This window comes from Podarcis muralis, chromosome Z (genome assembly GCF_964188315.1).
Source record: "Podarcis muralis chromosome Z, rPodMur119.hap1.1, whole genome shotgun sequence".
In the NCBI taxonomy this organism is placed as follows: Eukaryota; Metazoa; Chordata; class Lepidosauria; order Squamata; family Lacertidae; genus Podarcis; species Podarcis muralis.
The window spans coordinates 35,458,455-35,468,223 of record NC_135673.1 but is presented as its reverse complement, the minus strand read 5'-3'; the positions used below and the strand labels follow the sequence as shown (position 1 = coordinate 35,468,223).

At 40.8% G+C, this 9,769-nt stretch overlaps 1 long non-coding RNA gene across 1 annotated transcript; it reads right to left on the bottom strand.

The window, feature by feature from the left end:
* Nucleotides 1-637: 637 nt before the first annotated feature.
* On the bottom strand, nucleotides 638-8,740 carry LOC144326181 (uncharacterized). Its single transcript, XR_013391358.1, has 3 exons — nucleotides 7,830-8,740; nucleotides 1,527-1,683; nucleotides 638-837 (listed from the first exon to the last, which is right to left on the bottom strand). It is a non-coding gene; the product is annotated as an uncharacterized LOC144326181 (long non-coding RNA).
* Nucleotides 8,741-9,769: the final 1,029 nt, after the last annotated feature.

Sequence of the window (9,769 nt, the reverse complement as noted above, 5' to 3'; positions counted from 1 at the left end):
GGTCCTGAATCCACCCGCTTGACTCCTTTACTATAAAGATGGGCTGATGCTGTCTTTTGATACATTGTAGGTTAAGTACAGTATGTGAGCTTCAATATCCTTGCAGGCTATGCTGCATGCATTTAACCATGCTGTGATTTATGCATCTTTCCATCTTAGAAATAAATTCTCTTTTGGTGTATCATTTGAATCTTTTCCTCTTGGGGGACTACAAAATATCCCGTCCATTTCCTCTGAGACATCCTTTTTTCAAGGCTGGTTCACTTTCTGTTCTTAATCTCAATTGGGGACTGGTGGGGCGTGCGTGAAAAAGCATGCCCCACACCGTTATCTCTTAGCATCTGGCAGTGTCAATTTTTGTTACTGAATGCAGAAAAACTACCCATTGATTTTCCTTTGGTGTCACTGTAGCCGGGTGCTCTCATGTTTTAATAGCCTTATTTATTATTGGCCAACTGCTATTCTGTCTGCCACTCTAACTGCACACATTATTTCAATGCTAATAAACATCCGATATGCCCCCCAAACATTGACCATTACAGCCTTTAACAAGACACGTTTGCAGATTTAACTCACAGAATGCGGAACGTAGAAAAGACACCAAAGGGAATCTGATCATCATTTGTTTTATTTTGTTTTATTTCTTGCTCTAAGGTTTCAATTTCCTGTTCCAAAAACATTATCACACTATCGGGGGAAGATTTCTTGAAGGCTGCAGAGAATTAACTCTGTCTTGCATGCTGCCTTATGTCTGATTTTTCTTCAGTTTGTGTTTTATTCTCAAAGCATTCGAGCGATTGCTGCTCCTTTTGCTGACACTACTGTGGCTTTGAACAGCTAGCCAGAGATAGCAGATGATAGGAGATTAGATAAGAATAAGCTTTAGAAAACACAAACAGTACAGTGAGGCTTGAATAGGAAGTAGAATTTATTTATCCCAGGTTTGTTCTTGTGGATGGAAAAAATGTCTTGAACAAATGAATGTTGTTTTGCCAGCACACCCTTAAAAAAGGCTGAAGAAACCATAACCATGATGAAAAAAGTTACATTTATTCAAATACAATATAGAGGATCTGCAAACAGCCAAACAAACATAATTAGACAAATAAAAATATAGCCTGGGCAGGGAAATTCTCCACTCCTGGATGTGTTTACAGGCTTCACCTGTGGCCCCACAACAAAGGATTATAATTAATTCTTCATCTTTGCTATGAGAACTGTGAATATTTGAACCTGACAAGTGCACAGTGGCACTAGCAGGTCAGTATTCACCCCATTGCACCTCCCGAATCTAAAGGGCACCCCAAGGACAAAAGCCCAAGGTGGCATATAGAGAAAGAGAGTGCCCTTACCCCAGGAATGCCTCAGTTATTTACACTCAATAAAATAAAACAATTTCCCTTCTGTCCTGCTTGTGGGTTTTAGAATTCTCCTTATTTGGGTCTAGAACTGTGGCAATCTATGTGGAAATAGTTGTTTATTTGGTTTAGTGCAGAGCTTAATTATTTGTTAAATTTATAACCTACCTTTCTTCCCAAAGCTTGGAGTCCACACAGCTTTCATTAGCCAGTATTTTCAGCGCTATGTAGGCTGAAGGCAGATGGTGTAGCCACCTTACTGAAGGCAAAGAGGGCTGGGTCAGTGCCTGGAGATTGCCAAGGACAGGGGTCACCAGCAGGGTACCTGCGAGTTACAAGAGATTCTGACTAAGAACTTTTTGTGGTAAGAGTTGTTCGACAGTGGGGTGGTCTCCCTTGGGAGGTTGTGGGCTCTCCTTCCTTGTAGCTTTTTAATCAGAGACTGGATGGCCATCTGTCATGGATGCTTTGGTTGAGATTCTTGTATTGCAGGGTGCTGCGCTAGATGACCCTCAAGGTCCATACTGGGTCTACAATTCTATGATTCTGTGTCCCCACAGAGGCTTTCAATGGACCCCACATGGTCCTCTCCCTCACTGAAAGTCTGGAAAGAAGCATCCTATTGCATCCAGTAAAATAGTTTGTGATTTGTTGTGGTGCCCATGGGTACAAAAGAATTGGAAACCACTGGTTTAGGAATTTGTGTAAGAGCCCAAGTTCCATGACAGAAGAAATATAGGATATGTTTAAGCGATATATTTTAAAAGTCAATTTGCATTTAGCAAATTAGGAAGAAAACTTGCTAAAAGCTCCATTTTATAACTCTTACACAGTTTCTCAAAGTTTCATCTGAATAAAAGGAAACCACAAAAGAATCATGTCCTTTTTGGGGGTAAATTGCAAATGCATGAAAAAGTTATAATAGCCTTCAAGTGATGGATAAAATTACCACACTGTCCATTATAATTTTCATCTTCCTTTAAATTAAAAGAAAGATAATTTTCATGATTAACTCATTTCTTTTTAGCTCATCAACCCTGTCCTACAGCTATATTTCCAGGGAAATTGGCCACTTAGCTGTTTCCCAAGTGATTTGACCTTTATTCTTGTGGCTAAATGAACAATCCTTTCTCAGTGTTGGGCTAGCAATAAGAGCTCTGAAGGGGACTTTCTTGCTATTAATATTGGTCCAGTGACCCAAGAAACAACAACTGAATGAGAGAACATCTCAGATCTGAATATTTATTTTCTTTGCCTCTATCATGGGTTGAGTAGCTTCCAGCTGCTTAGCCCCACTCCTCTGCCTCAGAGGATATCAGTAAGCTCTTCTGCCTAGTAGGTAGAGGTCAATGGCCAGCACCGTGCAAGATGAAGAATAAAGTCAGAAAATACCACCTAAACAATCCTGACACCATGTTATTTCTCCTCCTGATTCCAGACTTGAATGAGATTTCCATTTTGATATTCTTTGTAAGCCACCTTGAGAGCCTCTTGGGGCAGTAAGTTTAATAAATTAATAAACATTGTTCCGAAGAAAGTGGTCGAATAATAATTTTAAAAATGTTATATGTATTCAATTGATCAAACATTGGTCATTTAAGAACTTTCTCATTGACTCAAAGGCGCCCCCGCCCCCCAATTAAGTGAGCAACAATTACTTTTTGCAATTATTTTTGTTAAAAATAATTAACAAACAGACAACAAACATCAACACAAAAACAGTCATTCTCTTTTGTGAGAGTGATTCAGGCTTCAGTCCTAAACAAAGTTATCTGAGAGTTGGACCCATTCAGCTCAATTAGACCTGCATCTCATGTGTTGTAAGGGAGCATGCTTTTTTAGAGATGAGTCCTTTGGCCCGTCTAACCTCACCCTAGCTTCTGGCTGTAGGATTCTGATATCATTCCTCACCCACCATAGTAGTTGGAAATCAAGGAGGGGGTAGAACCTCTGACCCCATGACTTACCAAAAGGGGCAAATATAACTGTGAGTGAGGGAAGCCCTTTTGCTAACCTCTAGATATCTTTGTTCTTCCAGCTGCTATCAGTCTAAGTATGGGTCATCCTTTCACTCCAGCATCACAGATAGTGTTGTAGTTATTCACATAGGGCTGTCCACACATTACATTCAACAAGTGTACAATCTATGTACCTGTGTGCACAGATAGTTGAGCTGTACACCCATACAGTTGTTCACATGTAACATTCAACCAGTGTACACAATATGTACACAACAACTGAGCTGTACAAATCAAAAAGTGTATATTCTTTCACATAAACACTTGTGCATGTATACAGACAGATTGCACCAGTGTTGACTGTTACATGTCAGCAAGCCTAGTTTATCCCTGCCTCCATTAGTATGTATACAACACCATGCATATAATAATAATATTAGTAATAATAGTAGTATTTGAAACCAAGACATTCCAAAGAGTGTCAAGCTGTGCCTTAGAGCTACCAAACTCCCATAACAAAGGCACAAGGCTTATTTTACTTCAGCTCAGCCTAAGGAAAGTTTCAACGCTTGCCAGACTGTTCACAATTACTCAGGAAACGAGGTGCTTGTAGCCAAATATATGTATGATTGTTCTGTACAAAGAGGTGATTTATTTCTGCTACAAGGGCATTTGTTCGCCCAATGTATAAAATAACATTTTTCAGAAACTTCAAAGCCCCAGCGGTCAGGCAAAAATAAATCCTCAGACTAGTTTTTATGTGAAGCAAGAGTAATCATATAACCCTCGATTCCCACAACAGTCCTTTAAGAGATCCTCCCCTATTACATTTTTATACAATGCTCGCTTCCGTTTCTTCTGTCAAAATACCAGCTCTGCTGCACTACCATCTTTAATCAGCAGACTTCTAAATCTTCCCTGCAACTGGAGTGGGGGGGTGGTTGTTGTGTGGGTAAAGAAGTGTGTTATAAGAAAGCTATTCATCACGTCAGGCCAAAACAAACTGGTCACTGTGCAGGAAAGAAATTATTTTTCAACCGCACTTGTTAGTCATTTATAAAATTGAGCAATACACACAGTGTATATTTATGGTCTGGGAAAGAAAACTCTGCCCAAGTTATTTTTTACAATAAAGGAGAGGAAGTGTAGCTATTTGGCTTGGAAACAGAGAGCTAGGACATATATTTGTATGTATAAGCATGTGCATATGTATATCACAGTTATCTCGTTGTCTTCCTTCGGAGAAAAATATTTCTCTCTTGTCCTTTGAAAATGTCTTTCAAAGGTGAAGTGCCCGCGATCTTTGGAGGAGACTGCAGGTTTCTCCCAAATTAGGATATGTAGTACTGAAGGGGGGGGAATGCAAACTTTGATGAGCAATAGCTGAAAAACTTATGAGGGATCTGTGCTTTCCAATTTTTGGAAAAACCAAAGTCTCCTTCCAGGTGTCCATTCAGTGGATCTGAGGGTATTTATTTAAGTGTAAAGAGGTATTCTTAAATCCAGAGGTTATTTCCCTCAATGAAAATTAATTTGTTGGGGCAAGGAGTGAGGGCTTTTTGTTTATTTAACTTTTTAATAACAAAAAGTACATCAAACATATCTTTCAAAGAAACTCTAGGCTATTTATAGTCCAAAGCAAAAATTAAATGTAGTGGTCCCCATTAAAATCATCAATACAGTGGTACCTCGGGTTACATGCACTTCAGGTTACACATGCTTCAGGTTACAGACTCCACTCATCCAGAAATAGTACCTCGGGTTAAGAACTTTGCTTCAGGATGAGAATAGAAATCGTGCTCCAGCAGCACGGCGGCGGCAGGAGGCCCCATTAGCTAAAGTGGTGCTTCAGGTTAAGTACAGTTTCAGGTTAAGAACGGACCTCCAGAACGAATTAAGTACTTAACCCGAGGTACCACTGTATGTATGTAACAAAATCTGCAACAAAAGAGTTGCAGTCTGCAACAAAAATCCAAACCAGACAATAACAGATCTAAAACATTGAAGACCCACCAGCAAAAAGAGAAAACATAGGTAAAAGACTCTTTTTTTAACAGCAGGGGTGAATAATTTGTTTGCCCTTGGATAACTCTCCAGGAACTTCATGCCAATGGTGGGTGTGGCAAAAGGTGAGCATAGCCACTCTACACACAAATTCACACATGTAGGATTGCCATATTTTGAAGAGCAAAAATGAAGACACACTTACCAATTTCTAATTTTAGCTATGGATCGCTATGACAACTCTACCCATGAAAAAGAGGACATGTCCTGGGAAAAGATGACATATGGCAACCCACACATATACAAACATGCGGGACAGAATTAAAATGAGTGTGGGAAATGCAGGACAATGAGGCTTTGGAGCATGGATGGGAAACCTGTGGACCTCCAGATGTTGTTGGTCCCATCAGCCCAAGCAAGCACAGCCAATGGTTCAGGATGATGGGAATTGTAGTCTAACACTTTCTGGAGGGCTGGAGGTCCCCCACCCCTGTTTTAATGTTTTGTTTTGTTTTGTTCTACAAAGCAGAAGTCTTCTGTTAAAAGTTTTTTCTTTTTTTGAATCAAGATTGAGATAATAGTTTAAAAATCTGCTTAAAAAGCTGGATGTTAATGCTACTGAGAGCAGCTTCCTTGTTCAAACATTGGTCTTAAATAAGGACAATTGTGTCTGATCTCTCTTCAGCAAAATCATTATGGCTGTGGTGCAGCAGGTGCAGTCAGCCAGATGCAGAAAATACAGAATAAATTTATCTGGGGTGGCTTCTTAAATTTGGAGGATTCTCAACTCTGATGCGAGCCTTATCAAGACACTGCAGTCATTTCACCAGTGAGTGAAGAAACACTTCTTTGTCCAGGAGGAGCAAGTTGAGTTGGACACTCAGGGCTGTCTTAAGCATATGCAGCGCCAGGATGCAAAGATCCCCACCCCACAACAGTTGCCCAGTCCCAGGCGCACAGGAGGGTGGAGCCAGCAAGCTGCCTCAGCATCTCGCTGGCTTGGTCGCCCCTAAACTCACGGTGCAGAGCAGCAGAAGAGCCCACCACGGTGCTCCAACTGATAGGCAGACTCTTCCCCAGACTCAACCTCAACAACTTAAATCCTAAAAAAAGGTCAACAACTTTGGTCGGCCCTCACGGCCCTTCACTTCATCAAATCTGGCCCTCTTTGAAAAACGTTTGGACACCACTGGCCTATGGGTATGACGCCCCTTTGGACACTAGCATTTCTGCATCCATGGTTGGTTTTATTTCTAATTGAATTCTGCATTATGTTTTGCTCTTACTCTGTTTTATTCTTGGTTTGAATTGTATTTCCACCCTGGAAATACTTTTAATAAATAAATGTTGCCAGTAGTTATTATTGGTTTATTTATCACAATTATATACCAACTTTATCTTCCAATGAGCTTAAGGTGCTGTACTTGGTTCTCCTCCTGCCCATTTCATCCTCACAACAACCATATGAGGCAGGTTAGGCTAAGAGATGTTGACTGGCCCAAGGTCACCCAGTGAGCTTCTTGGCATAGTGGGGATTCAAACCTTGGTCTTCCAGGTCGTGGTCCAACACTTTAACCATTAAGGCACACTGGTTCTTATCATGATGGGTTAAATTACTGAGGAATAAAATATGTTATCTTCTCTAAATCAGTGGTAGAGCATCTGCTTTGCTTGTGGAAGGTCTCAGGTTCCATCCCCGGCTTCTTCAGTAGGGCTGGGAGACACCCCTGTCTAAAAACCTGGATATACAGTGGTACCTCGGGTTAAGTACTTAATTCATTCCGGAGGTCCGTACTTAACCTGAAACTGTTCTTAACCTGAAGCACCACTTTAGCTAATGGGGCCTCCTGCTGCTGCCGCGCCGCTGGAGCACGATTTCTGTTCTCATCCTGAAGCAAAGTTCTTAACATTAACTTTTAATGTTCCATTATTTTAATGTTGTATTTTTATTTTTGTTTTTAAGTTGTAATCATTCTTCTTGTTTTTATTATTGCTTGTAAGCCGCTCTGAGCCCGGCCTTGGCTGGGGAGGGCGGGGTATAAATAAAAAATTATTATTATTATTATTATTATTATTATTATTATTATTAACCTGAACCACTATTTCTAGGTTAGCGGAGTCTGTAACCTGAAGCGTCTGTAACCTGAAGCGTATGTAACCCGAGGTACCACTGTATACAGCAAGTTAATGTAGACCAATTAACTGACTCAATATTAGGCAGCTTCCTAAGCCCGTATTTTTACCAACTTTTCTCAGTGCTTTTAAAAACATCAAAACATGCAAAAATCCCAAGCAGCCAAATGTTGAGAGGGAAAATCAATAGCAATTTAAAGGAAGCCTGTCCACCATTACTGACCTTCTAATTCAGAACCCCCGATAAGCTTCCAAGGAACCTCAAAGAGAGGTTGGGGGGGGGGGGAGAGAACCACTTCTCTAAACGATCTTTTACTACGTGAGTAAAATCAATACTTTTAAAGCAAAAAAAAGAGAAGCTAGAAACAATACTTGCTTTTAGACGATGGAAGCCTGCCTTGTAGCACGCTGGTCTTCAGCTGGTGGGTCGGAACCTATTTACTGGGCCATGGCCTGATCTAAGGTGGTCTGCAACAACAGCACTACCACCACAGAAAAATACAATAAAAGATGAAGAAATAAATCCCCAAATGCCTGTTTAGATTAAAGATCGCTCCTGTGTCTGAAAAGGCTGCAAAACAGTCCAGGCTCTTTTTAAAATTAAAAAAAACAAAAACCTGTAGGGGCCCCAGATCCTCCTTTGGCCCATAGGATATGGGGTAGAACTCCGTCTCTTCCTTACCACCCTACAGTTTTCCTACAAAGACTGTCTTGCCCATAGCGCTCTTTGACCCTGAACACACAGCTTGCTGCAATGGCACATGCACAGGAAAAAAGCAACTTCCCGGGAGTGATTTCAGCTGGAAAATTGGGAGAGGGGATTGTCAGTTCCCTTCCTATCAAAATCCTACACAGCAAAATTCCACACAGTCACTCATCCAGCTGCTAATTCTTAATTTATAAAACAATTATAGGCTAGACGACCACATGGGCTTCTTCTAAAGGAGTTGTTTTCTTCTGTGTGTGTGAAAAGGGAAAATATCTATTCTAAGATGGTATACATTTGTTGTTGTTGTTGTTTTATCATCATCAACCTTTTATTCGACCGTCAGTCAGAAAAAAGTACATTTGTCAATACACAGTTAAAACATCCAGGAAGATTTTAGAACTAAAATGGGCTAAACAGATAGCCCCATATTGTTGTTGTTTTATTTCTTACACTCCCTTAACTATAAGGGATGGAAGGTGAAGCTGTGGGATGTGAAACACATAGCAATCAAGTACAACATTCCTAGAGTGGACGTGGATGCTTTGTACCAGCCAGGAGTCTAACTTCCTGTTTCCTCCTGAGCTGTGACAAAACTTCCTTTGCATGTGACTAGAGGCCTCTGTGTGTGTGTGTGTGTGTGTGTGAGAGAGAGAGAGAGAGAGAGAGAGAGAGAGAGAGAGAGGCAGGCCTAGCCTGGGCAAGGGAACACAGCTCCTTCCTTTGTCTCTTCTCTATTTTTGCTCTTCTACATGTTAGCAGAAGTGACTGCCTGTTTGCAGTCACTTAGGAACTAACTCCCTTATGGGATAGTTCCACATGTGTATATAGTTTTGTAACCTAAGACTGCCTTCAGGGATACAACTGTGAACTGAATGAATGTGAGTAAACTACTTTTATATTGACTTTAATAAGACTCTCGTGTCTATTCTTTTTAAGAGGGGCAGGATGGGATCTTACCAGGAATCTTATACTGAGAGACTCAGATGAGACTGAAACAAGTAAACCGCTGTGTGTTTAAAGGGGAATGTTACTCTGCTAAGATATAGAACTTGCTAACGCAAGTTAGGAAGGATATCATTAAACAATATATCCTCTCCTGCATCCCTGAACATTCCCACAAAAGCAATGTAAAAATACAAATTAAAAAGAGTTTAAAGCAAATTACTGTCACAAGCAGAGGGTGTTAAGGGCTACTGTAATGAAGTATTTTTGCAAGTACCGAATTTTTCCATGTATAAGACTAGTTTTTTTTTAATTCAGATATCATCTTTAAAATTGGGGGGTTGTCTTATACATGGATTGTGCAATGTGGGGATGTGGGATTGTTTGCTGCTGTGAGTGGTAGATTGTTATTGGTGGCTGTGGCAAAGGGTTGGTGTTGATTGGCTGTCACTGCAGCAATTGGGCAGGTGATTTGCTGCCTTTGTTGGCGAGGGGACAGAGGACAGGTAGCTTTTGTGAGGCGTGTGAGAGGCATTATCGGTCTTGCGGGTGAGCGATTTTCGGCATTCCCCCAGCTCAACAACTGTGGGCCACCCCCACAAAAAAAAGCTCAGCAACTCTGGGCAATCCTCCCCCAAAAAAGCTAAACAACATTGGGGAATCCC